At 34.1% G+C, this 16,248-nt stretch overlaps 1 protein-coding gene across 2 annotated transcripts in view; it reads left to right on the top strand.

Annotated features, from left to right (window-relative positions):
- The window catches only part of LOC145688357 (uncharacterized), a 154,122-nt gene that overhangs the window by 68,375 nt on the left and 69,499 nt on the right, over nucleotides 1-16,248 (top strand). The gene's annotated exons all lie outside the window — the stretch shown is intronic.

Below are 16,248 nucleotides of genomic sequence, written 5' to 3'. Positions count from 1 at the left end.
TTCATTTCTGAGTACATGTGAAGAAAAATAAAAACTGTTAAAAATATTATATGTGAACAGGTTATCTTGGGTATGGTAGCAATGCGTGTACCATTTAAATTGTGTAAAGACTCATATAAAGATTAAAGTAATAATAATAATAATAATAATAATAATAATAATAATAATAATAATAATAATAATAATAATAATAATAATAATAATAATAATTATTATTATTATTATTATTATTATTATTATTATTATTATTATTATTATTATTATTATTATTATTATTATTATTATTATTATTATTATTATAAAATTGAAGTAAAAATTTCAAACTAAAGGCCCAAATTAAAGTTGAGTTGAGTTGATTTTGAGTTTAACGTCCCGTTCAGCAGCGAGGCTATATGAGACGTGGGCCTACTGATTAACGTGGAATCCGAACCACATGAGCTCCCGCCGGGGCCCAAATTAAACTACTAAGGTTTTCTATGTCTTTAGATAAGATGTTGTCTTTCTCGAAGAGATAACGTCTTGTGGCGAGTATATAATCGTATTGTTCGATGAGGTTAATATGAAAAATGGAACAAAATATTAATATTTGCGTATTACTTTTTCTGGTGCGCTATAATTTAGAGTAATCTTAATATCTACTGAAGGCTATACCCAGGGAAGAGAATTATTAAATTGATACGCAACCACCACGAAATTCCAAGCTCATCTGATCTACAGGGTCAATCAAAAGTCAGGTTATATGTTCAGTGTTACACCTTCAACATCAATCCGTGTGCGTGAGCGAGGTTTTCACTTCTCTAGAACTTTAGACAGATCGTCGGACATGATCATAATTAACATTGCATAATATATTCCTTGAGATGCTAGATACTCTGAATCTTAACTTAATAGTTAAGTTCAACGTGACCGCTGCCTTTAAATGATCCCGAAGGTAGAAACCTATCGGTGTCAGGTCTGGATACCGTTGTAGCTACTCAAAGGGACAACAGCGACCGATCGATGTCCCAAGAAACTGGACATTCAACCATTCACGAACAATTAAGCCATAATGAGGAACATCGTTCTGTTGAAACAATGAGAGAAATCGCCAACCTCATTTAACATGCTCGGGAATACGTATTCTTTAAAAAGGTGTTCGTAATTATTTGCCATAAGAATACCTTCAATGAAAAATGAGCCGATTACTTACTGTCCAAAATCCCACACCACACCACGATCTTATTTCTTTCTGTATTTCTATGGATCTTCCCAATGAGAATTTGTTTAACTTCAACACATCCAGTTAAATTTGTTAACTTCCTCAGTAGTTAAAAATAAATAAAATAAACCTCATGATTGAACAAGACTCTTGATACAAAGCCGTGCACTCTAGGGTCAAGGTCAACTTCATTGAGGCATTCCAGTTTGAATCTTGAGTGGGCGCCACTCCTTTTTGTGCATGAGGCGGCACACACTCGATTAGCGTACGCAATGTTCCACCAACTGACATCGGACACTCCTGGAGAAGGCTGCTAACACACTAGTTCATGTCCCTTCATCTATGTCAGTCGTCGATCTCTCACTATGCGGTTTGTCGTGCACGCAACCAATCTCCTTACATCGCTATGTTAATTTTGCCACTGTGCTGTGCGTGATCGGCGCCTTGTGTTGCTGTCTGAGCATCTCTGTAACATTAATTGTCAGCCAGGAAAGTCACCTCTATCCTTTTGTCTTGCATTACATTTGCCTTTACTTACTTGGCTATAAACAGTGATCCGAAGCGAGAAAAGAAGAAAAGAAATCTTATGCAAGTGGCTTTTTATGTGTCCATTCTATCCAGTCTTTTGCTATGGCAAAGAAAAGGTTAGCGTTTGGCTTTTTTCAGTGCTCAATAAGCTTTTTTTTTCTTTATATATATATATATATATATATATATATATATATATATATATATATATATATATAAATGTATGTTTCACTGACTCATTTCAGGAATTAAAGTAGGAATTCCAATTAAAGATTTAATGTGTTATTCATTAGAAGTTTGAAAAACGTAAATATCTCAACACGTCACTTCTTTCAAACAAAAATAATAAATACAGCACGTATTTAAATTAAGAAATAAACTAAAATAATTTTGGCAACGATGTTACATGATAATTTTAAAATATATTGAGTATTTTAAGTTCCATTAATGTATTAATTTTATTGGATGGAGGTATAAGTCCGTCCCATGATAAACTGAAGAGCAATGAAAACTGAGTTAAAAGAAAATAATTAACTTTCAACGTGTGAATGAATGTACTAAAACCAACATTTGACGAAGACAAGGTTTCACATTTATGGTGCTGGTTTTTCCATCCTCTGGAAATTCTATTTACTGTATTATTTAACCGCAAATTTGACTTTCGAGCTAAATACATGTAATTTGTTCAATGTTTTGTATGCTTTTGGTGTTTAGAGTTCTCTGTATTATGATATAAAGTTACTAAGATGATAATAATATTGGAATCACGGAAACGTCAACCTCAAGTCTGAAATCCAAAAGTTCGTACGTTCTGCGGCAAAGAGAAGTAGCATATATTCAGGTTATGGATGTCTGTACATAAATAGTAGAAAATATCACATTTGCTATTATCTTTCATTAGTGAACGAACAATTCGATTGGATTGAGTTACATTGCTTGAAAATAAATGGAAGATTATGTATCTTTTATATATCTTTTAGTCATGTACTAATAAATCGACATAATTAGAAAATATAAAACCTCAACATAGTATCGATGCGGGTAAAATCACATAAGAAATATTAATCCTAACATCTTGTTTCGACATTTCTAAAATATTTTGTGAAATTCTGTCAGAAGAAACAGTACTCACGACCATACTATCTGAAATCTCTAATCTGCGTTAAAATTCTTACTGAGCTTTTATATATATACACATCGGCGCAAATCTGTCTTCAAATTGGGGGGGGGGGGGACGGATAAGACCGTTCCCATATTTTATATATATATAAGCGAAGATATTTATGAAGTTGAAAAACAATGCTGTGGAGGATCAGGGGAGCAGAATTGTCTTCAGTGGAGTATTTAGGGGGCTATCGGGCTCAAGCTCCCCCGAAATAAATTTGTTAGTTTTTCGCATTTCACGTACAACAATAATCCTTCTTATGGTATACCATTTCTAAGAATGTCATTGACTTTCCATTTTCTTATGCTTTTGTTCAGAAATAATACTGTATTTGTCAAATTTTATTCCATGTAAGAAATACGTCCTTTTGTTCTTTCTTTCGTCCTTTCTACTTTTCTGTTTCTTTTTCTTGATGTTACTTTCTTTCGTTTTTTTGCCATTGTCTTTCGTTCATACTTTATCGACCGTTGTCAGTTGTGATTCAAGTTGGCCGTCATCAGTAACACCAAAACTAAGAGGAGTTGATAAACGAAACTGGTGTTCCACACCAACTTGCGCGGATATCAACATGACGGAACTTTAGTTATTATAACAAAGAAAAAGTTACATCGTTTAGTTATTTTTAATAGAAGGAAATGTTTGAATTAAAGAAAATCAAAACGGGAGAATAATTAGCCCGGGAAATTAGGTAGGCCAAGATCGTGCTTCCTTTTTCTTGTATGAATAGAATAAAGAGTTAGATTCAGTCCTAAATTTTTGTATCATATCATATAGGATTTATCGGTCTGCAATTCTTACCATTATAACTTCAATTTATGCATAAATTAAAATATAATTAATTTTCAAACTCAGGTGGGCAATTGCCCACTTCCTTTCCTGTGTTGGGCATAGCCCCTCGAAACAAAATCCTAAATACGCCATTGGTTATCTTCAACATTGGGAGGTGGGCAGATTTGAGGCTTATTCTAGGGAAGGGAGATGAAACTTATATTACGGTAGATGAATCTGATTTCTGAAGTGAACCTGTTGTAGAGTATATTATATACTAGCAGCGTTCACCCCGCTTCGCTGCGGTCACCCCGGAACGCAATAAACTTTGTTACTTAGATAATTTTTACTTTTTCGCTTTCAAGTGATATGATAAAAACCATAGAAGATTGCAGTAAATGTTAACATTATATCGCCTGTCATTTATGTTAACCCGCCCCGCTTCGCTGCGGTCACCCCCGAACGCAATAAACTTTGTTACTTAGATAATTTTTACTTTTTCGCTTTCAAGTGATATGATAAAAACCATTATAACGCCTGTCATTTATGTTAACCCGCCGAGTGACACGGTCATGCGGGTTGCATATAAATACGTTTATTTTTATACCTATGATGAACTAACAAAGGATTTGTACGTAATGGACACCTGAATGGTCAATTATCTCAAGACACTGGTAATTGAAAATTAAAGTGATATGATAAAAACCATCTAGGGTCCAAATCCTAATAACCCCCCAAAAATAAAAGAAATTGGTTCAGCCGTATTAGCGTGATGAGCGGACAAAGGATTTGTACGTTCTCTTTTATATATATAGATTAGGCGATGTAGATGAAGTAGTAGTACATATCAGTATTACAAATCACTGCCGTGAATACATTCTGAAATCTGAATACGTGCATATTTATAATTGGTATGTTTCTAATTAGGCATCCACAAATATCCACGTTAAAATTGTTTTATAATAATATAAATAATGACTTCCCCAAAACTATGAAGAAAGAATATCAACGTCAATATCAAAGAATGTCAATCAAGAATATGTTCTTACATTTATTTAATAATCAATTATTATGTACGACACAACAGTACTCTTATTTGAGCAAAATGATGATAATCTCAATAGCATTACAGGAATCGTTTTAGAAATCTGACGCATGTCATATACTCCTTAGTTAACAGATGTAACCTTAAGATTTATGGAGAAAAATATTCCAGCAATTAAATTCTTTTCTTTGCTTACGAAGCATCCTCTCTAAAAAGAAAAATTGGGACACGTGGAAATACGTAGAAACAAACCATGGTTCGACCAGGAATGCATTAAATTAACAGAGAAGAGAAAACAGGCAAAATTATGTTGGCTACAAAATCCGAATGAAATAACTACACAAAATTTCTTAGACGTCAGGCGGGAAACTTCCAAAACTTCTAAAACAAATAAACGCGATTTTTTGAAAGCTAAAATTAGGGAACTTAAAGTTTATAGTAAAAATAAAAACATTCGAGACATGTATAAAGGGATCAACTAATTTAAGAAAGGCTATCAACCTCGTGCTTATATTAAACAAAGCTGACGGAACAGTTCCCACTGATACAGATAGCATTTTAAATAGATGGAAAGATTTCTTTGACGATTTGCTTAACACGCAACCAAAAACTAATGTGTGTGGAGAAAGGGAGATACATACCACAGAACCGTATATTCCAGAACCCAACCAAATAGAAGTAGAATTCGCTATAAAGAAATAATTAAAGAAACACAAATCTCCGGGTGTAGACGAAATTCCAGTTGAGTTAATTTTAGCTGAAGGCAAAAAATTGTGGAATAAGGTACACAAACTCATCCTCTTTATCTGGAACAAGGAAGAATTGCCACAAAATTGGAAAGAATCAATCATTGCTCCAACCCGCAAGAAAGGCGACAAAACTGACTGTAATAATTATCGAGGCATCTCTCTTCTGTCAACATCCTATAAAATCCTTTCAAACATTCTATTAGCAAGATTGACCCCATACGCAGATGAAATTATTGGAGATTATTGTAACGATTACAACTTATTATTCTTATATTTTTATATTTTACACGTTACATTTAGCCCACAGTTCGCATAGAATTTAAAATATGTCAACACGATCAAATTACTTTGAATCAGACACGTCACTTATATCTCTATTACCTTTTATTTATTCTTTTCACAACTCCATTAATTAAAAAAAAATCTTCTTTTTCGGTCGTCATAGCACCTTTTAAATAAACAATTATCTGCTGTTCTGGTAACTAAGATTACAGTTTATACACATAAAGTCAACATAGAGTTTCAGCTACTACGATTAAATCTTATTTCTTTATATTTAGAATCAACAACATATTATATCTGTTCTTCTTTTTCTTCTGCTCAACAGATTGTGTACTTTTACGCACCGTTGCCCAAAATCAAGATACGAAAATGGAAGTAATTTATCTCATAGATATACAATATCGTTGTATATACGGCTCCCGACGATGACTTCTTGAATTGGTTACAATTTAAGAATGAATCCTGGACCGTTACATATTTTTACATACATGGTTAACTTACTTTTCGAATAGCCCTCATATATATATATATATATTATAATACATATATATTAATTTCATTTTATATCAACAATAATCTTACATTTATTTAATAATCAATTATATTTTAATTCAATAAATTATCGTCGAAGAGGACTTATTCAAAAATACGATCAACATGTTAATTATTCTGGTCCTGAAATATATTCTTTAATTCAATATCGTTGGAGCTCATTAAATCATTAAACAAAAGTACATTGACATATTACACAACTTATTCCTTCCATCTGAGCATAATCAAGATGATTATAAAAGAATTGGAAAGCACAATATTGATAAACAATATTTGTATCGATGCATAGATGTAATTGGCAAAGAATTCAGAAGTACGAATTACAAAGGAATTATAACAATATTCAAAGTGAAACAAAACGAGACTTGGTTAATATAACGGAATAATACAAATAAAGAAATTATTATATCAAGAACTAGCAAAGTTTGTGTGGGTTAAAATACAGTATAACATGTTTTATTTATTCAAGTATATTTATCATAACTTTTAATAAGCGATATTCGTGTGCGTATCACAACATGCTGAAACTTAGTATCCATCATTTGTATTATCTGTGTAGAATTCAAAAAAAGTACGAATAACAAATAAAGTCATTACGGTATTTAAAGTGAAAATAAAACAAAAATCAATTGAATATATTCTCACTGACGCCACAGCAGTAGCTTAAGTTACATTGCCAAAGGGTTCGGTTAAGTAGCATTGTACACTACAATCTGCCTATTATTTGCTTCCACGGTACCTTGGTTTCTATTTTGAAAATTTCTGCCATCTATGGATCTATTATGAAATCCATTTCGTGAAAAGTTAAACTTATTGTTCGCTTGGTTCCTAAATGTATTACGATTATTGTTCCTGTTTCTCCTAAAATTAGATTCAGTTCTATTACCGGTAAAATTGGGTTCAGTTCTATTCTCGTTACAATAGAATCTATTATTATTTCTCGCATTAAAATCACCTTCTTTGTCACTGATGTTGCGAACAGGTACATAACAAAACTAACTTGATGACGATTAGTATTAGCTTGATTCCGATTACTGTTAGCCTGCAACATAGATTGCCTTTCAAAATTTTGCACTATCATAATAAGGTGATTGAAATTAACGCATTGTGCAGAAATCAACATTTGTTGCAACTTAAAAGGTAACAAGATTCGGATTGATGCTATTACTCTTGATTCCTGTTGGTATGGATTAATTAACTTCAATTCATTATATACGGATATTACAAAATCAGTGACACTCTTATCCAATTTTGGGTTATAATGTCTGTTTCGAACTAAGGCGTCTCTATTGGCCAACGTGAAATCATTCTCAAAATTGGAAAGTAAGGCATTTTTAAAATCTAAATAATTATGTAAATTACTTCTGATTGCTTTAAACCATATGGAACACGGTGGTAATAAAACATGAGGCAGAATTTTCAAAAATTTAGATCGGTCTACAATTAGATCACATTCTTCCTCGAATTTTTCTAGGAATGTACTGGCCGGGATGTCATCTGTCTTTCCACTAAATTTTGTTAGTGATCTAATTTCACTGAATCGAAAATGACTACCTTTACTATAATGCTTACAATGCTTGGGATTTACGGGAATGTGTTTCCGGCGCTGAGATGGATGATTTCTTCTCCCATTTCTCTTTATAGTAGCTTCACTATCGTCTTGTTCTGAATGTCCTTCCGATGAATTACTATCTTCCACTACTGCTTTGGATTCATATGGAATAGGTTCACCGTTGGTAGCCGGAACTCGATCACTATTTCGAGTATTAAATTTCTCTTTGATCGCATTTACTTCTTTTTGCAATTTCCTGATCTGACTAGTTTGCTTATTAACTACAGTTTCCACAACTTCCACCGAACTTTGTATATCAGTAAATCGATGTAAAATCTATTCCATCTTATAATTTGTTCGTTCTAATCTTGAATGTATTTGTTGGTTTATTTTATTTGCTCAAATTTAGCATCCATCTGTTGTGTTACGGATTGAGCTATTACATCGCCACCTTCTTCATGCATATTTTCATTTCCAGAAATACTCATTTTTTATGTTTCTATAAATTCTTTTCCCACTTCTGAGTAAAGTATACTCCGTGTTGAACACTATGTTGAGACTGCTTTACTTTACTTCAAAACTAATCTCAATTTCCAGCAATTGCACACTTGCAACATATGCATTAATCAACCAGTCTTGGCAAAAGGAAGTGTTCGGTATCAGAGCATCTTAACCCTATTCAATGTGTCAGACACCGTATACCGGATGTAGTGGTTCGGAAATTACCAATACCAGTACCAATTAGTTTCTTTAATCAGGTCGGGTTGATTGATATACATGTTGCATGTGCGAAATTGTTGGATACCAGGAAACTATTATTCAAAAAATCCACTTCAACTCTGGTTTCGGTATTCAACATACAATAAAAGCGATAACAGCAAGAAGCAATTCAGTTTATTGGAATTGATTCAGTGTTCTTAGAATAAGTACCATCTTAACTTTTAACCCTCTATTCGAACCGGAAAAGACACAAATCAACTAATCTGATTTTACCTTGATCCCACAGAATAAAATTCGTAATAGATAGCGAGAAGCGATTTCCTGTAATCAATTAAGCGTTCCAAATATATATATATACTCTAAACTCTCTATTAAAACTGAAAATGGCAGAAGTCAACTGCTTCAGCTTCAATGTTGGTCGTTATAGTGAAAGAGTAATAGTTAGCGAGAAGCTGTCTTATGTAATCATTTAAGAGCCCCAAGAACATATTCCATCTCTACCCTAATCATTTTATCAGTATTAGAAACGACAATAATGAACTACTTACGATTTTAACGTTGATAGGACTGTAATTAAAGCCGTAATAAATAGCAAGAAGCAGTTTCTTGTATTCAATTAGGCATTCCAATAATACGTTCCATCTCAACATTAATCTTTCAACTAATACCAGAAGTGGCAGAAATATAGCCCTTCCTGTTTTAACGATCGCTTTTGAGCAAAGATGGTAATAGAGAGAAGCTGTTTTCTGTAATCGATCTTCACCCTTAACACTGTTTTAAAAATGAACTTGGTAGAAATTCAGTACTTTCGGTTTCGATATTGATCTATATACAGTAAACACGATAACAGCGAGAAGCTGTTTCTTGGAATAGATTTAGGGTTCTAAGAATAGGTACTATCTTCTCTTTTAATCTTTTTTTCGAAGCTGAAGTGACACAAAACAACCATTTTTGGTTTTAATGTTAAGCGCTATAGAATAAAAGTCCAAATCGATAGAAAGAAACGGTTTTCTGTAATCAATTAAATATTTCAGTGATATATTACATCTCTACTCTAATTTCTCTACTAAGATTAGAAGTGGCAGAAATCAGCCAGTTTCGATTTTAACTTTGGTCATTATAGAGTAAAATCTGTAACAGCAAGGTTTTCTGTTATCATTTAAACATCCTAAGAACATATTCTATCTCTGCTCTTATATATCTCTTTACAAAGGAACTGGCAGAAATTAACCGGTTTCCGGTTTCAATGTTGAACGTCATATCGTGACATGAGACCCAGAGGAACATAACTCCAAAAATGCGGTTTTCTTCATGTTCGGGCATAATTTTGAAAGCCTCACTTGGTGTAAATGGAACGTAGCACCATCCGTTCTCCTTGTCGGTCATATGTTGTAATGTAGCTCAATTACCATCTTATTAAAAACACACCTAAGACAAGACCTATTTTTGCCCTCTCGCCTGTAAACCTACGAAAATGGACTTACATTTCTCTGGTTATCATGCGACGATATAATGAGACCTGCAGTAGATAGAAATAAGCTGTTTCCTGCGAACAACAAATATTCCAAAACACATTGCATCTCAACTCTAATTTCTTGACTGAAACTGGAAATGTCAGTAATCAATCACTTCCAGTTTAACGTTGATAGTTATAGAATGAAAACTAACGGCAACAAGCGGATTTTGCAATCGATTAAGCACCCAAATAATATATTCCATTTCTAAACGAGAACCGTAAGGGGAAGAAAACAACCACTTTTGGTTTAAACGGCAGTCGTTACAGGGTAAAAATGGTAACATAGAACCAGTTAAGCTTCCCATGTATAGATTACGTCTCCATCCTTAAACTTCTTATTCAGATCAAAAGTGACAGATACCCACTACAACCTCCGGTTTCAATATTGCTTTACAGAGCAAGAATGGTAGCAGATGAGGAAAAGCTGTTTTTCATAATCGATTTAGCGTCCTAACGATAGGCACCGTCTTTTCTCTTAATTTTGTGTTCAAATCTAAAGTGACACCAATCAACCAGATCCGGTTTTAACGTAGATACACCTAGAATAAAACCCGTAATATATAACGAGAAACGATTTTCCGCAATAGATTAAGCGTTCAAAGACTATATTCCATTCCAACTTTAATTTCTACCAAAACTGGAAGTGGCAAAATCAACAACTTCCGGTTTTAGCGTTAATCGTTATAGTGAACTCGGTAACAGAGAATAGCAGTTGTCTATTATACATGTGCCCCAAACATATATTTCATCTCTGCTATCATCTTTCTATTAATAAAAGAAGTGACAAACAAAACTACTTTAGATTTTAACGTTGATTGTCATTAAATTAAAACACAATAAGTAGCCAGAAACTGTTTTCTGAAAAAAAAAAAAAAAATTAAGCATTTCAAAAATATATTCCATCTCCACTCTAATCTATGCTAAAACCTGAAGTGGCAGAAATCTATCACTTTCAGTTTAAGTTGATTCTAATACAGTAAAAATGGTAACAGATAGAAGCTGTTCCCCGTAATCGATTAAGCGTCCAAAGAATATATTCCATTTCCACTCTAATATCTCTATTAAAACCAGAAGTTGCAGAAAACAACCACTTACGGTTTTAACAAAGATCATTATAGAGTAAAAACGGTAATAGATAGGGAGAAGTGCTTTCCGGCAGCGTCCAAAGCATACATTACGTCTCTATCCTTAATTCTCTACTAAATTCGAAAGTGATGGAAATCCACTAAAACTTCAGATTTTCGAGATTGATTTACACAAAGCAAGAATGATAACAGATAAAGAAAAGCAATTTTATGCAATCGACGAAATATACCAAGGATATGTTTCATTTTAATTCGTCAGTTGAGCGCATTCGTGGCTAAGCGGTTAGCGTATGCGCCTTTGGCGTGGGAGACCCGGGTTCGATTCCCGGCGGGAGCTCATGTGAATTCGGATTCCACGTTAATCAGTAGTTCCACGTCTCATATAGCGTCGCTGCTGAACAGGACCTAAAACTCAAAATCAACTCAATTAATTCTTCAGTTTCTTCTACTGGCAGGAGTGGTAGAAATCCACAACGACTTCTGATTTCAGTATTAGTCTACATAGAACAAAGGTGCTAAGATATAGCATAGAGAAAAGGTGCGAGTGTCTTTTACAACGGCTATGTTCGTCCATCCGTCTGGTCTCCCATAGAACTGTTTGTGGACAAGTATTGCAGTTTATTTTTCAATTATTTCAGCGTCTCAAAATAATATACAATCGGCACCGACAACATGCTACGGAAACAGAAGATGATTGAAGTTTCGGCTTGAATTCCGGTACTTTCGGCTTGAATACTTATTTCCATTAAGCGAGAAAGGTAAAAGATATCAAGAAACTATTTTCCATCGATTCAGGGCCCCAAGAATAGATTCCGTCTTCTGCATTGCATTCAAAGAGCTAGAGATTCTTCCTTAATCTTTATTATAGGCTAACACTGCTCTTACTTCCATTAACAGGTTTATTTAAGTCCAAGCCCAAAATTTTGATGGCCAGCAACTTGGAAACCAAAGAGTTTCATTAAACCAAATTTAATATGTTGGTATATATTAATAAGTTTAATATGTATACCTAATATCGTGCTGAATAAGCCTTTAGTTCATGAGTTGTTGACCATCAAGTTCGGGTTTTCCCCGAAATTTCATGACAAATAACTCGAGAATCAGTTTTGCACACCATAATATATCATATGCGTATTAAGCTCATCACGGTCTACCCCATGTGAAACTTGGTGAAGATCGTATGAGTTATATTGATAGTGCTTAATGAACATTTCTTAGTAAATTTGACTGCGTCGAAATCTCAAATTTGATAACCAATAGCTCGAGAAGTAACAGTTTCAACCTAATTAAATTTGAATTAGTGAAAGATTTAACTGCGCTTAGTGGGTATATGAATTACTACATTGTGTATGTTTTGGTTCAGGAGTAATGTTGCCCACCAGACGAGAAATACAGTTTCCTCGTTTCGATTCTCGAAGTTTTTTCTCGTCTGGTTTCGAATTATTTATCGTCTCGTTAGTAAAATGTATGTACTAACTTTACATAGGTCTACTGATATTATTATTAATGTCTTCTAGAAGCTATCAGATTGCTTCCGCATGACGAGAGATCCACGAAGGATGTGAAATAGTAACAGTTAAATCATAATTATTACTGAAGTATATTGTGTAGATTTGCATGTTTTTAAACATTGGTAAATGCTCTTCATACTTTTTGTATGATCAATTTATAGTTTTCATACTATGAATCATGTAACAATAAATAGCGACTGAGATCTAAGACCTAGGTGAACTAGTGTTGCCACGAGACTCGAGAAACTTCTCGTCTCCTCTCGATTATTTATTATTGTTTATACACATTTCTGGTAATTTACGGCGTCTATAGCCTTAAGCTCTTCACGTATGGGGGATGACGTATCTTGGTGAGCACAATATCCAGGGACGGTGGAAAGGAAGAAAGGAACGGGGAAGAAAGAAAGCGGTCTGGACCCTGTATGTTTGGTACCATCCTGTCGTTTGCCTGCTGTGAATGAGGGGAAACCCAGGAAAAATTTAACTCAGGATCCTGGCTTGAAAAAACTGTTACAACTTTTAGACCGAGTGTCCTCCTCGAGAATCGAACACGGGACCGCTCGTACCAAAGGTAACGGGTTAGTGGCTATACTAGACGGGACCACTGATCATCTCGTCTGGAAACAAAGACGGGAATTGTCAAGTTTCTCGTTCGTCTTGAATTTGAAAATGCACTTCTCGACTCTATTTCGAGTCTTGTGGGCAATAGTCTTCCGGATTTAAACTGGCCATTAATAAAACCACAAATTTGGTGGTCTATACTTCAAGGATCAACGATCTGTATACCATAATATTTCATATGCACACTGAGCTCATAAAGGTCGATCATCATGCTAAATTTGGACAAAATCGGATGAATTCCAGCAATCGCGTTTCACTGGAATTTCTTGATTTCACTAAGCCCAATCTAAGTTTTAATGTCAATAGTTAGTGAACTAAAGATCTGCATAAAATAATGTCATATCTAGGGAATGGTATGTGCAGATTTCACATATTATTTTTAGTTTCATTGTTGGAGGCCACCATTGTTAAATAGACAATCAACTTTACCTACTACACTTTCTACAAGAAACTAACCAAGCTTTGCACATGGTTGAAATAGCTAGGGAATGATACGTGTTGATTCCAAATATTGTAGCTGGTTTCATTGGTGGGGGTCACCATATTAAATAAGCAATCATTGGAGAACACCATTGTTAAATATACAATCTACTTTATCTGCTACAATTTCTACCAGAAACTGACCAAACTTGGCACACCCATTTACGATTGAAATATCAAGAGATGGTGAATGTCCATTTCACATATTGTTATTAGTGTCATTGTTGGAAGCCACCATTGTTAATTGGACAACCAATTTTATCTGCTACACTTTCTACCAGAAACTGACCAAATTTGGCACACCCATTTACAATTGAAATATCTATGGAACAGTACGTGTCGATTCCACATATTGTTGTTAGTTTCATTGTTGGAGGCCACCATTTTAAACAAACAATCAACTTTATCTGCCATACTTTCTACAAGAAACTAACCAAGCTTTTCACACATTCATGATTGCAATATCTAGGGAACGGTAAGTGTCGATTTCACATATTGTTAGTTTCATTGTTGGGAGTCACCATATTAAATAAACAATCGTTGGAGACCACCATTGTTAAATATACAATCAACATTATCTGCTACAATTTCTACCAGAAACTGACCAAATTTGGCACACTCATTTACGATTGAAATATCAAGCGATGGTGTATGTCGATTTCACATATTGTTGTTAGTTTCATTGTTGGAGGTGACCATTGTTAAATAGACAATCAATTTTATCTGCTACACTTTCTACCAAAAACTGACCAAACTGGCACACCCATTTACAATTGAAATATCTAGGGACCAGTAGGTGTCGATTTCTCATATTGTTTTTAGTTTCATTGTTAGTGGGTCACTATTGTTAAACAATCGTTGAAGGACACCATTGTTAAATAAACGATCAACTTTATCTGCTACACTTTCTACCAGTAACTGACCAAACTTGGCACACGCATTTACGATTGAAATATCAAGGGATGGTGGATGTTCATTTGATATATTGTTGTTAGTTTCAGTATTGGAGCCCGACATTGTTAAATAATCAATCAGTTTTATCTCCCATACTTTCTACCAGAAACTGACCAAATTTGGCATACTCTTTTATGATTGAAATATATAGGGAATGGTATGTGTCGGTTTCACATATTGTTGTTAGTTTCATTGTTGGAGACCACCAATTTTAAATAGACAATCAACTTTATCTGCTACACTTTCTACCAGAAACTGACCAAACTTGGCACACCCATTTACAATTGAAATATCTAGGGAACAGTATGTGTCCATTTCACATATTGTTGCTGGTTTTATTGTTGGTGGTCACCATGTTAAATAAATCGTTCGATGCCACCACTGTTAAATATACAATCAACTTTATCTGCTACAATTTCTACCAGAAACTGACCAAACTTGGCACCCATTTACGATTGAAATATCAAGGGATGGTGCATGTCGATTTCACATATTGTTCTTAGTGTCATTGTTGAAGGCCACCATTGTTAAATAAAAAATCGTTGGGTGAAACCATTGTTAAATAAACAATCAACTTTATCTTTCATACTTACCAACAGAAACTTACGAAACCTGGCACACCCATTATATTACGACTGAAATATCTAGGGAATGGTAGCGGTAAATTTCACATATTGTTGTTAGTTTCATTGCCGGAGGCACTATTGTTAAATAAACAATGAACTTCATTTTCTGTGCTTGTTACCAGAAACTGACAAATTTTGCACTCCTACGCGTGTTTACAATTGAAATATCTGGGGAATGGTACATGTCGATTTCACATATTGTTATTAGTTTAATTGTTGAGGCCACTGTTAAATAAACAATCAACAATATCTGCCATACTTTCCACCAGAAACTGATCAAACTTGGCACACCCATTTATGATTGAAATATGTATAGAATGGCACATGTCGATTTCACATGTTAATTAGAGGCCACCAGTGTTAAATAGAGAATCAACTTTATCTTCCACACTTACTACCAGAAACTGACCAAACGTGGCACATCCATTTGGCATTGAAATATCTAGAAAATATTACATGTTTATTTCACATATTGTTATTAGTTTTCTTGTTGGAGGTCAGCATTATTAAATGAACAATCAACTTCATCTTCCATACTTGCTACCAGAAACTGGCCAAACTTTGCACACCTTTGAAATATCTAGGGAATGGTACATGTCGATTTTACATATTATTGTTAGTTTTATTGTTGGAGGCTACGAGTTTTAAATAAACAGTAAAGTTTATCTTTCATACTTGCTAAAAGAAACTAAACAAACTTTGCTTACCTATGTAAGATTGAAAAATCTATGGAATGGTGAATGTTGATTATAAAGGGCTAACTCGCCCCCTGCAAAATCATGTGTAGTACTTAATATGCGTTGTGATATAACGATAATTATTCGTGCTCAAACGATCTGGCCCAATTCTGATTAAATTTGGTTTTCTTGGGGGGGGGGGGTAACAAGTTAAGTGTA

This window comes from Thermobia domestica, chromosome 6, assembly GCF_964235325.1.
Source record: "Thermobia domestica chromosome 6, izTheDome1.hap1.1, whole genome shotgun sequence".
NCBI lineage: Eukaryota > Metazoa > Arthropoda > Insecta > Zygentoma > Lepismatidae > Thermobia > Thermobia domestica.
Note: the sequence above shows the minus strand (reverse complement) of the source record. Positions and strands in the feature narration are given on the sequence as shown.